At 42.2% G+C, this 13655-nt stretch overlaps 1 protein-coding gene and 1 pseudogene across 10 annotated transcripts in view; one reads left to right on the top strand and one right to left on the bottom strand.

Moving 5' to 3' along the window:
* SIPA1L1 (signal induced proliferation associated 1 like 1) overlaps positions 1-13655 on the top strand; it is a 385188-nt gene that overhangs the window by 180947 nt on the left and 190586 nt on the right. The gene's annotated exons all lie outside the window — the stretch shown is intronic.
* Positions 10473-10597, bottom strand: LOC111721881 (annotated as a pseudogene).

Below are 13655 nucleotides of genomic sequence, written 5' to 3' on the forward strand. Positions count from 1 at the left end.
CTTTATCCACAGTGTTGGGAATCGTGTAGCATTCTTACATAGCATTCATTAATTTTTTTTTTTTGTTAGAGACAGAGTCTCATTTTGTTGCCTTCGGTAGAGTGCTGTGGCATCACAGTTCACAGCAACCTCCAGCTCTTGGGCTCAGGCAATTCTCTTGCCTTAGCCTCCCAAGTAGTTGGGACTATAGGCACCCGCCACAACACAGCTATTTTTTTGTTGCAGTTTTGGCCAGGGCCAAGTTTGAACCCGCCACCCTTAGTATATGGGGCCAGCGCCCTACTCACTGAGCCACAGGCACCGCCCATTTGTTAGATTTATTTCATTTAACTATTCTCTGCCCTAATGTAGTGACATAAATAAAGGACTCATTCCCATGTGTTTATTTGCTCTTTGAATTCTTAACAAGTTGCAACATGATCTCGTAATCAGTGGGAGACTGAAACTATGAAAAGATTGATGGGTTTTTGTTTTACAGGAAATTGTAGTGTAACCTTGTTTCAGGAGATTGAGATTGTTTTCACCTGGCCTCCCGTTCCGCATTTTCATTCCTTGAGAGTGGGCTACCCCCAGCTTCATTTCCTTCTCTCTCCCCGTCCTGTTTTTTGCCCAGGTTAGAGTTCACTGCAGCCTGCAGCCTCCACCCCAACTTCTGGGCTCACACACTCCTCCTGCCTCAGCTGGGACTATAGGCAGGTGCCACCACGCCTGGCTTTGTTTTTGTTTTTTTTTTTTTTTTAAAGATGGAGTGGGGAGGGTGAGTTGTCTGGTTATTGTCCAGGTTGGCCTCAAACATGTGGCCTCAAGTGATCCTCTTGCCTCAGCCTCTCAAAGTGCTAGGATTATAGGCATGAGCCACTATGTCTAGCCCTTTCTTTTTTCTTGAGAGAGAAGTTTGACTGTCTTTTAAGTGGAAGTGGGAGTAAAATCAAGTTCAGGCTGACATCTAGGAAGCCAATTAGACAAAAGAGTTCAGGTGAAGAATTCGTAGTCTTAAAAAGTAAAATCAGCCGTTGTTCCTTCACCTGGTTTTGTATTGTCTTGAATCCCACCAGGTAACTACCATTTTCTAATCAAGGTATGAGGCCAGTGTTTGAACTAACTTGTCACCACTGCTTGTTTTTCTTAGTACAAAGATTGGCTGACTTGGTAACTTGTTAACGGGGCAGGGAGAGCCTCACTCTCTCCTTAAAATAGCCTTTCTAATATTCTACCACATGAATTTCTCAACTTCATTAATTCTGTGAGGAGGCTCTGAAATAGGCAGAACACTTTATTTTTAATCAAATCTTCTTATGAACTGTTAGACACTAAGATCTTTTTCTCAGTAGGAGGGAGAAGGTATTTTCTCTTTGTTAAAAGTCGATTTGTCATCTAGCTTCCAGGAGACTGATTTTCAGCTCTTTCTTACATTTTTTCAGTCGTCCATAAACTAGGAGAATTCAGATTTTCTTCTGAAATTTTGCCACATTCCTGGATTTCTGGACTCCTCTAGAGGTGGTGGTGAACCAGAGCTTGGAATGATTGCTTTAGGAGTAATCCTTGTACTTGGTACCCAGCGCCGTCGTCCTTTGCTAGCAAAGTGGGTAAATCTGTGAAGCTGGCAGGGCGGCGTCAGACTGGAGGATTTCTCTTCTGCTTCCTCTGGTTTGCTGCTTCAGATTGTTCTGACCTATACCAGGTTTCTAAGCTTCATGGTCAAGCTCACTTTTGGCCTAATTTCAAGATAGAGGCAGAGTCATCTTGCTTTTTGGTTGAGTGTGTTTTCTGGTATTTCTGGATACAAAGGGGGCAAAATAGGCCCATTTCTGTAAGTTTGAATGTTTGACAAATGACCAAAAAGAAAGAAAATCTGGTTTCTTAAGTAGTCATTATGGTCTTTGTTTTGCAGATCGTTTTGGTCCTGAGCGTGCACAGTGCTAACTGCAGTCAGGCTGTGTCACTCTCAAATCTGGGAGGACAGAGCGGTGTGCAAAATAGCTCCTTAGTTACTGTTTCGTAGCTGTTTTTCAGCACAAAAGAAGAGGCATCATGTCCTTTTTGTTACTTTTCCCCCCTAAGATCAGAGAGCTGCATTGTTTTGCCCAGGATCTTTATAAGGCCATGAGGTCTGTTGGAGGACTTTGGTGCCCATGTTCAAGGTCTCTGCAGTCCTTGCTTCTCCTTGGTCCATTTTTCCAAACCAGATAATGAACACAAAACCTACTGTATCATAAGTTGTAAAGCTTCTTAATGGGAGAGGGTATTGCTGTTAATAATTCTCTGCCTGAGGCTCAGCGCCTGTGGCTCAAGTGGCTAAGGCACCAGCCACATACACCTAAGGTGGCGGGTTCAAATCCAGTCCCCAGACCCGCCAAACAACAATGACGGCTGCAACCAAAAAATAGCCAGGCATTGTGGCGGGCACCTATAGTCCCAGCTACTTGGGAGGCTGAGGCAGGAGACTCGCTTGAGCCCAGGAGCTGGAGGTTGCTGTGAGCTGTGAAGCCACGGCACTCTACCCAGGGGGATAGCTTGAGGCTCTGTCTCAAAAAAAATAAAAAATAATTCTCTGCCTGAGTGGCCTCTGTTAGAAGGGCTGCTTTTGACAATACTGTTCCAGGGAATAGCCTTTTTAAAAAAAAAATTAGTCCAGCTTTTACCTGGTTGGACCTTTTGCAAAGGAAAACTCTTTGCACATTGAATAAATCGCATTAAAGTAAGCTATTAGTCATTATATTTACAAATTGAAGGGTCACTGTGCTTTATATATGGTTTCTATTGGCAATGACCACGAGGTTCTTGGCCACGTTAAAAATACCGGACATCAAAGTCTGAGTCTCACTTCTTATTCAGAGAGAGGACTGTTTCTCTGACTGATGGACTTACACCTTCGTTGGGCTTTATACAGAACACTGCTTTTGGTTTTGTGATTTAATTCTCTTCCCTTACGCTTTTCAGTTTGCACCTACTGATATGAAGACCTCTTCTCTGGGAGCGATGTCGACCCAGACTACAGGAAAAAATAGGCTTTGATGTTAGGACATTAAATATGAAATGTCTGATTATAATCAGAAGTTTAGTTTATTATATCTCAAACAAGAAGCAGTACAATTAGTCCAAGGATGTGCCTAAACCTTCGACAGAGTTTTCCCATCTTAACGGTAGCTCGTGTGTACCAGCAGCAAGAAGCCGGGAGAGTGAGCATGATGAACCACGAAAGGCGTTTTCCACAGCTTGTTGAGAATTGGATTTATTTTTCCTCACAAGAAGTGGTCTAAAGCCTAGAAGAAGTGGTAGTCAGTTGGTGCAACATCTGGTGAATAAGATAGATGAGAGAGCAGTTTTGTTTATGCCACATGTGGTCAAGTGTTGTCTGGCAAGAGGGTTGGCCTGTCTCAGTTGACCAATCTGGCTGTTTAATCAGAAGCACCCTCGTTTTGTCCAGCTGCTGGTAGTAGACGTCCACCATAGTGGACTGACCAGCTCTCATGAAGCTGTAGTGGATAATGCCAGCTCTAGACCACCAAACAGACACTATCAGCTTTTTTTGATAACTACAGTACAACCTCCATAGGTGACTACCTCCCTACACTGACGGCCTCCTTCCATGACCTAATTTTCAGAGACCAGAAATGCACCATATACACTAAGGTCTAGTTCCTAATGTTGACCACCTCTGTTTGTCAACCAGTTTGTTACAACGCTTTGTGTAGTCAACTTACAGAGGTTCTACAATACTTGGTTTTGGACTGTGGGCATTTCATCTTTGTCCAACCATTGTGCTGAAGGCTTGGGACTCTTAAAAAGAATCCATTTTTCATGACACGTAACAATACAGTGTAGAAATGGTTCGCCTTTATGTCGTGACAGTAAGTAAAGGCAAGCGTCAGGAAGAGTTTTCTTCTAATGCTCACGTCATTCGCGAGGAACCCATCTATCCGCTTCTTTCCCTCCCTGATTTGGTTCAAGTGGTCTGATACGTTGTGGGAGTAACTTGAAACCTTGCTGCTAATTTGCTAGTAGGTTAAGATGAATTCGCTTCCACTACAGCTTTTAGCTCATCGTTATCCACCGTGGTCTCAGGGTGTCTGTGTGGCTTATTCTCAAGATTAAAATTACCAGCATGGAACTTCACAGTCCACTGATGCCCTGTGTGCTCATTAACCCTCATCCTTCCCAAGTGCTTTGTTGATATTTCCAGCTGTCTGTGCTGCATTGGTTCCCCAATGGAACTCATTCCAAAATAACACGAATTTTTAACTTACCCAGTTTCACAAAAATTTCTCTAAGATTTGAAAGATAATCACAAGCAAAAACCCTGCATTTGAAAGAATGACGTACCTTTGCAATAGAAATGAAACAAAAAGTGTCATTGAGATGTTAGAGACGTCAGCTGTCACCTTAGCACTTAAGGAAATCTTACATTTCATACTTAATGACCTACTTGCAGAGAGAATCAAGGAAGGGGAGCATTTCCTTCCCCTCGCTCCTAGACTAACCGAGGAGTGAAGTATGTTACTATAGCTAGAAAGGGGAGCTGCTGTCGTCTGTATCGTCAGCAGTGCCCCGAGTGAAGAGAGGCCGCCTCTGCTGCTATGTATCATCTGAACGGGCGCCTCCCTGGGCACTGGGGCCTTCTCGCGTTTGGAAGGAGGCCTGAACGGGCTTCCCACCTGGCAGCGGCTCCTCGTCACAAGCATTTTCTTGCATTTTATAGTAAACCTGTGTTGACTCTGATGGGGAGGTCTAAAAATACCGTATCACAGAGATTTGACATTCCTCGTAGCTGGCGGTAGTTTGCATTGACAGGCCTTTTGGAATTGTTTCAGAACACTAATCGCTAACTGTCAGCAGCTTGTTCTGCTGAGGGGGAAGCTGGACTGATTACCGCGTGTACTGTGAGACTGCCTGATGAGAGGGACATTTCTGAGTGCACGTTGTCGCTTCTTTGCCATATACACGTACGTTGAAATCAAAATACTATGAAAGGCCGATAAAGCTGATTCACAGAATTCGTTTTCGGGAATTTCAGGGTTTTAAAAAGTACAGTGTTACAGTTAGGGATGACAAAAACAAGGGTTATGTCAGTTATGTTGGAAGTGATATCTTTTCCTAAGTGTTCTTAGGACAGAATTCTCCTTGAAGAGACATGGTTGTTTAGGCATTACATCGTTTGAAATTAGGATGATAGCATATAGCATTCAAAAAGAGTACTGTAATACAGAGAGAAAAGAGAGTCTAGTTCTAACATGGCAATCAGAAACTTTTCATGCAACATGGAAGATAATTTTTTCTCCCTATCTCTGGTAGGAGTAATTTATTATTCCATATGAGATGAATTAGCTCCTTTATTGAATCATATATCAGTAGCTAAATTCTGCCTGTAGATGAGTAAATCAACCTTGAGCACACATTTCATATTAGAATGTCTGACTAATATCAGGATTCTACTCAACATTATGGGTATGATGCCTCCATTTTAAGGATAAGTAAATAAAAGCTCAGAGGCATAGTTATTTGTTGAAAGTAGTGAAACAGGTCATTTAAAGAGCACAGGAAATAGACAGGTTGGTGCATATTCCTTTCTATGAAAGTTAATCTGTGTTGACACAATGCATACATCATTCAAGAGAAAGAATCTAGCCCTTTGCCTCTTGTCTCTTTACTTGAGACAAGTGCTATAGCCATTGCACAGTGGTAACTTAAGGCTGCCCATGTAGTACATTTCCCAATGAAGGGCACAAAAGAATTAAAACCACCTAAGAATTGGCTGGGCAAGGTGACTCACACCTGTAATCCTAGCACTCTGAGAGGCCAAGGTGGGTGGATCACTTGAGGTCAGGAGTTCAAGACCAGCCTGTGCAAGAGTGAGACCCCGTCTCTGCTAAAAATAGAAAAACTAAAATATTTTAATATTTTAAAACTAGCCGGACGTCATGGTGGGTGCCTGTAGTCCAAGGTACTCAAGAGGCTGAGGCAGGAGGATCATTGGAGCCCAGGAGTTTGAGGTTGTTGTGAACTGCGATGTTATGATACTCTACGCAGGGCAACAGAGTGAGACTCTGTTTCAGAAAAAAAGAAAAGAAAAGAAAACCTAAGAATCAGTGGTAATTAATTGACTGTGGGTTGAGGGAGAGGAAGGAATCAAAAACAGCTTTAGGCAAGCCCATGGATGCAACCCGTTGGAGAATGAACCTACTTGTGGAGAGTACTTGGCCCAGCTCCTTCATTTCTCTTATTCTCCATTCTTGGCTTGGTGCTTTTGCCATCCTTTATGAAGCCCTGCTCCTTTCCACAGCTGAGCTCTTCCTTCTCTTTCCTAGTCTCTCTCCCTTCTCTGGGATGTGAATTCTCCAGTCGTGGGATTCCATTCCCTCCTCCCTCTCCGTCTCTTCATGCTTGTTCTGTGTCTGTGAATGTGCCCCAGCCTTGTCTTGTTCTTAAGCAAACACTGACACCCCCCCCCCCATATCTTTCTTATTCTCTTTCTTCTTGAATTCAGTTTGGGGATAACAAAAAGTAGAAGAGGAAGAGGTTACTCTGTCACTCTTTTATCTTTACTCTTAAAAATCTTCTTGAATTTAGACATAATATATATCCAATAAAATGCATAGATCTTGGGCTGGGTGGGGTGGCTCAAGCCTTGGAAGGCTGAGGCAGGAGGATCACTTGAGGCTAAAAGTTTGAGACTAGCCTGTGTGATGATAGTGAGATCCTGTCTCTATAAAAAAAATTTAAAAATTAGCAGGATGTGATGGTGTGGGCTTAGCTACTCAGGAGGCTGAGGTGGGAGGACACTTGAGCTGAAGAGTTTGAGGCTGCCGTGAACCATGATTGTGCCATCAGGTTGCATAACAGAGTGAGACCCCATTTCTAAAAAGATTTAAAAAATAAAAAAGCATAGCTCTTAAGTGTTTTAAAGACTTGAGTTGAATACAGTTTCTATAAACTGTCTTGTATAAGTCCTTTTGTGGACATACAGTTTCTTTGTCTTGGATAATAACTAGGAACAGAATTATTACATCATAGGGTAGATACCTGTTATACTCTGTAAGAAACTGCTTAACTTTTTCCAAAATGGTTACGCCGTTTTATAGTTGCAGCAACAATAAGGATTCTAGTTATTCATATTTCTTACCATCATTTGGTATTAGCAGTTTTAAAAAAACTTTTAGCCATTCAGGTGAGCATATCTTGTGATTTTTAATTTGGTTTTTCTGCTATTGATTTTGAACATCTTTTCATGTGTTTATTAGCCATTCATGTGGCCAGCTTTTTTTTTGCCAACTGTCTTTTTCAAGTCTTAACTGTTTTGCTAAATAATTAGCATCTTTTTATTGTTGGTTTGAAAGAGTTTATGTATATTACATATATAGTAGTATCATATTCTAGGTATGATTTCTTAGTCAGATGCATGTATTATGAATATTTTTCCCTGTTGTGTAGCTTGCCAATTCATTTTCTCAATGACGAACAGAAAGTCTAATTCTAGTGCTTGTATATTTTCTAAGAAATCTTTGCTTATCCAGTATTAGGAAGATACTTGTCTGTGTTTATTTCAAGAAGCTTTAGGCTGGGTTTTACATTTAGGTTGACTAAGCATCTCTAACTTTTTTACATATGAAAAGCAGAGATTCTCAACCTGTGGGTTGTGACCCATAGGAATTGTATTAAAGGCTCCCGGCATTAGGAAGGTTGAGAACCACTGCTGTAGAGGGTTACTTTTGCTATTTCTCATATGTTATCTAGTACAGTGGTTCTCAACCTTCCTAAGGCCGTGGCCCTTTAATACAGTTCCTGTGGGTCTCGACCCAGAGGTTGAGAACCGCTGATCTCATACCATTTGTTGAAAAGACTGCTCTCCTGTTGAGCTGAGTTGGTGTCATGAAAGAAGAAAACAGTTGACCAATAATGTGTGAGTCTCTCCTGTTCCTCTGTCCTATTTGTCTGTTCTCATGTCAAGTGTACACTGTCTTGAGCACTGTAGCTTCGTAATAAGGCTTGAAATAAGGTACTTAAGTCCTCCAACTTCATTCTCATACTTTAATTGCTTTGAGTATTATAGATCTTTTCCATTTTCTTATAAATTTTAGAATCATTTATTTTTATAAAAACATGTTCAATTTTGAATGAGGTTTCACTAAATCTGTTTTTCAATTTGTGGAGAAAAAGAGTCATTTTAGTAATACTGAGTCTTCCCATCCATGAGCCTCTTCACTTAATTTCTCTCAGGAACGTTTTGTAATTTTCAGTAGAGAGGTTTTATGCATATTTTACATGGATTAGATGTATTGGATGCTTTATGCTCTTATATATAGTTCTTCAAATTTTGTTGTTCATTTGCTGGTCTACAGGCATACAGTTGCTGTTTATATACTGACTTGCTATCCCGCAAGCCTCCGAAATTCAGTTGCTCCTTCTATCATCATGTGTGGACATTATCGACAGATGTGTATCATCAAGATTGATGCCTGCGAATTCCTTCTTCCTTTCCCATCTTTATACCTTTTAAAATGTCTTTTTCTAGCCTTATTAAACAAGCCAGAACTTTGAGTACCATGCCAGCTGAAAGTTGTAGAAACAGGCGACCTTGTTTTACTGTTAAGTTTTATACACATTTTTTACACTGTGCCTTCTACTGTTAAAGCCCTATAATTTTGTGATTGCCTAATTTTCAAGTCAGTGCTCTATCTACATATTCCTGGGCTTTCCTTTGCTTCTGATATTATTACATTTCCCCCATTGCCAAATAATTATTGAGCAGGTACTATGCAACTAACCGTGTTAGTGTCTGAAGCTACACAGGTTTTGGGGACCTGGTTTCGGTCTCAGCAGAGCTCACTGTAAAGCTTTCAAAGAATGGACAGTTCCCAGGACTTCCTTAGAAGGAAGGTCTGCTGGGGGTCAGAGAAGAGGCCACCTCTCCTCTGTCCTCCTCATGCTCAGTCACCCAAGAGTAGGGATTGGCTCTCCTTTTTTTTTTTTCTTTTTTTTAAACGTGTGGTTATACCTGTCCTCAAATTGTTTTCATGTCATCTCTCTAGGCAAAATTTCCAAGTCCCTCCAGAAACGTAGTTGTCATGATTATGCTGTGGTGCTCTTTGCTTTGTGCTCCATGTAATTTTTGTGTAAAGAGCACCCCTAATATCTCTTTAGCTCACACTGGTAGTAACTTGTTATCTTTAGAAACTCTGTAGAAATTTATATGTGTCTGAAAGTCAAAAAAAAAAAAGTTTCTGAATGAACCGCTCACTGAAGTTTTTTGTTCATACGTGTCTTATATTTCATTACTGGATTGATTTTTTTATTATGAAAATAATTTTGTATTGCACCAATTTTCCAGACCTTTTTTTGTTGAAATACTCCTTTGGGGGCATCTGTGCCCCTCAGCCACAAGGACGGCTCTCTGACTTGTTACTGTCTCTTGGGCAGTGAGTGCTGGTGAGCTGCACTTCAGGATTCCTGCTGTGGCTTTTTCGTTCCATTTCTTCGCTCAAACAGTGTCTGCTGCTTCATCTCTCTTGCCAGATTGCCTCTCTTATTCAATAGCTCTGCTTATCCTTTCAAAGCCCTAATGACATCACAGAACACATTTTTTTTTTGAAGACGTACCAACTAAAAGTTATTTTCAGATAATTACATCTTGAAACTGTGAATGTCTTCATTGCAAATGTAGAGGCTGTGTGATTGGAATGAAGGTGAAACAATTAAAGGCATTTTAAAAATACACAAATTAAATTATGTATTTCTTCTTTTGGACAAATATGTACTACTTAGAATCCATTAAATGTGACTATTTCTGTAGCTTTATTGTGCTTCAGAATAAGGTTAGAAATCTGTACATTCCATTAAGTAATAACAAGTTTGTCTGCATTGCTCAGGCTGGCCTCAAACTCTTGGGTTCAAGTGATCCTCCTGCCTCAGCCTCCCACTCAGCCATGAGCCACTATCCAGTTATTTTTTATGGGACAGACTTACCTGGTGGAACTTTCCCTTTTTCCTAAGATTTCTTCTTCTCCCTAACCCTCACAGAAGAAGGGCTCCCCTATAGGGGAGCCTGGTAATTCTGCTGACAGCCAATCCAAGCTCCAGGACCGCTTTTGATTTTTTTTATTTTTAGGGTTGGGGGGGAACAGGAAGTAGGATTTATTGGTCAGCACGCATGATGGTACAATGCAGTGGAAGCCCTCATGAGTGCAGGGGGCCAGGGTTAGGGATCTGTTTGACCCCATCTGGGATGAGCTCCTTCTCAGCCACCGTGTCTTCAAACTCATGGGGGTAAAGCCCGAATCCTCTGGAGGCCAGGGAACTTGACCTTGGCTTTGCATAGGACCTCAGTCATGTGCTCCTTGTTCTGTAGTTTGATGTGGATGGACATAATTATTTGGCCAGTGTGAACCCTGGCCACCGTGCCCTGGGGTTTTCCAAAGGCATGACACACACCTGTCTGGAGCTTAGACTGGGGACAGCACATGAACGTATATCAGAAAGGACGCTTCAAGGACCCTTAGAGCAACCAATACGAGCAACAGGCTGCGTACACTAGCACGGAGGCTGCTGTTTTCACACCAGGCCCCCACGAGGAAGGGAACACAGCCAGCTTAATTAGCTACATTTTTGATGTTTTATTTATTGTTACTGTCTCTGCCCATATTGGCCGGACAGAGTTAGATTTGAAGGTCAGCTATAAACATTTGGTATTTCCCAATGACACATTGTCCAGTGGGAGGTTTCTATCCATTTTCTTGAAGTAGGTCACTAGACACATAGTATGAATCCGTAGTTTAATGAGCCATGTGTTGAGTCACTGTGGTAATTGTTCATTTTTGTGAATTCCGGTGTACACAGTTAGTTGCAGCCAAGGGTGTTAGGAATCTTTTCAAGGTGACTAACTGCTGAACAGTGGCCCCTCTCAGTCGAAACTCTCCTTCAGAGCATTTTTGTTGACTCCTTTCTGTCTGTATCCCTGTTCCTCAGTTGTGAGAGTTTTATTCTTTGAGGTTGAGGGTTATGCTCGTTGAAGATAATTAGAGAAGGGGGTAGCAGGATTGGGAATAGGAAGAAGGAGGCCAAACATTTGCTTGTAGTGATGGGATTTTTTTTGCAGTGAAGTTTTGGGTAAGAAAATGGGCATGATGGACAATAAGCCTGTCTCATGCAGTGAGGCTCTTCAGTGACTCCCAGGAGAGGACATCAGAAATGGTGTGAGTGGAGTAGTAAGAGCTGAAGCTTTAAGCAAGTAGTTTAAGGTAGGTAGCTCAAAAGTTTTGGAAAGCAAGAATCAAAACATGGAATCGGAATCATAAATCTGATGGGCAGTGATGTATAGATAGAGAGCCCGGCAGACTTGAATGTCTTAAGGCCAGCTCTGTCCTGGGCCATCACCTGTTCTCGCTGAAGGGTCATCTAGCTCCATGATTTTAAATATTGTCTTCCCGTTCGGTTGCTCCAGCTCAGACTTCCTGCAGACTTGTATTTCCAACTGCCCTTTTCTCATGTTGATGTTTAGTTGACTCCACTCAACTGTGGTTGACAAAGAGCTCTGGTGTGTGTCTAGGGTAGGCAGCTCATCCTGGTTTCCTGGAACTTTCATAGTTTTAACATGTTAATTCCCTCCCACATTCTAGGAAACTCTGCCGTCCCAGGCAAACTAGGATGGCGGGTCATTTTATTTACAGTCCTTAAACCTGCTTCTCTTACTTGGCATTATCATCTGCCTGGTTGCTCAAGATAAGCCTTCAGGAGTTATCTGTGATTCTTCTCTTTCTCAGCACATCAGTATGTCGTGTGTCTTAACCACATCTAATGTGTCAGCATGCCTGGTCTTCTCCTTCAAAAACGCCCAATGCTGTCCACTTCTCTCCAGCTCTGCAGATCTCATCTTCATGTCAGCTGCTTACATCCTGAGCTGTGATGGGTCATGTCATGTGACAAGGATGTGGAACCTGCACGTACTTCCTGTTGCTTTTAAAGTCCAACTGTGTGGCCAACCAGGACCCCCAAGCTTCCTCACCCCTGGGCACCACCTGTCTCTCCTGCCCCTTGTCGCTTCCCCTCCCTTCTGGCCACACTGGCTCTCTTTACCTTGGACGTGCTAGGTCTGTTCATATCTTGGGGTCTTCTACTTTGTCCTCCTTCTGCCTGGAATAGCCTTTCCTTGTATAGCTGATTCCTCCATGACATTTAGGTCACCTTATCTTAAATGTCTTCGCACATGGAGGCCTTCCTTGAGCAAATCGTTTGAAAACAGCCAGCCAGCCACTGTTGGCCGTATCCCTGCATTTTATTTTCTGGGTGGCAGGCACCTCCCACAATCTGACCTTTATACTGTTCGTCTGTTTTCTTTCCTAGCTCTCTACTAGAATGGAAGCTCCTCAAGAGCGATGGCTTGATGCTGTGTTCACCGTCCTCTCCCCAGGCTTTAGGACAGTTCACAGAATAGGTGTCCAGGAAATAGTACTAATTAAATGAAGGAATAAGTTTAACTGTACTAGAGCATCTATTTAAAGCTCTGAGGAAAAGGTGATCTTGAAAGTTTTTTTTTTTTTTTTTTTTTTGAGACAGAGTCTCATTCTGGCACCTGGAATAGAGTGCCTTGACATCGTTGCTCACAGCAACCTCAAGCTCTTAGGCTCAAGAGATCTCTTGCCTCACTTTTTCTGTTTTTAGTAGAGATGAGGTCTTGGTCTTGCTCATGCTGGTCTCAAACTCTTGAGCTCAAGCAATCCACCTACCTTGGCCTCCCAGACTCCTACGATTACAGGTGTGAACCACTGCACCAGCAATCTTGAAAGATTTTTAGCAGGCAAGGATTAATAAGTAGAAACTAATTATGCCATACCTGTTATGACTACTATAAAATATATACAATACCATTGATATTATCTTTATTTTCTTTATAGATAGGGTCTCACTCTATTACCTAGGCTGGGGTTGTAGTGTTGAAATCACAGCTCACTGTAGCCATGAACTCCTGGCTTAAATGGTCCTCCTCCGTCAGTCACCCAAGTAGATGGAACTACAGGCATGTACCATCACGCCCAGCTAGTTTTTCTTATTTTTTTGTAGAGAGGTGGTCTCACTCTGTTGCCTAAGCTAATCTTGAACTCCTGGGCTCAAGCGATCCTCTCACCTCAGCCTTCAAAAGCGCTGGGATTACAGGCATGAGCCACCATACCCAGCCTAATATTATCTCAATAGATTGTAATACACATTTGATATTAGCTAAAACAACAAAAGAAAACCTTTTCAGGTTTATTCATGAATGTAAGTCCCATGCCCTATGTTTCTTTTAAGCTTGTAACTTACTCAGTGGTGAATTATTCTCCTGCAGGGTTTTCAGGGCTGTACCCTGAATGCCAAAGTAGAACCATTGCATGCATGAGTCTGTGAGGAGTGCAGAGAACCTGGAGCCTCCTTTACTTTGACCAAAGGGATTATGTTTTGAAACCAGGGTGAGGACAAAACTTTGTGCTTCAAGCATTGACGGTTCTAAATCAGGATCTCAGGGCCAGGACTCTGGCATTTGGAGGCAGGTGATGTTTTGTTGTGGACGGGTGTGCAGCATCCCTGGCCTCTACCCAGGACATGCCAACTGCGCCACTCATTCGAACTCCAGATACCGTCAGGCACTGCTGAGTGTTCCTCGAGAGGGCAAAACATCTTTTAAATTT

Source organism: Otolemur garnettii, unplaced genomic scaffold (genome assembly GCF_000181295.1).
Source record: "Otolemur garnettii isolate 467f Iridium unplaced genomic scaffold, OtoGar3 scaffold00196, whole genome shotgun sequence".
NCBI lineage: Eukaryota > Metazoa > Chordata > Mammalia > Primates > Galagidae > Otolemur > Otolemur garnettii.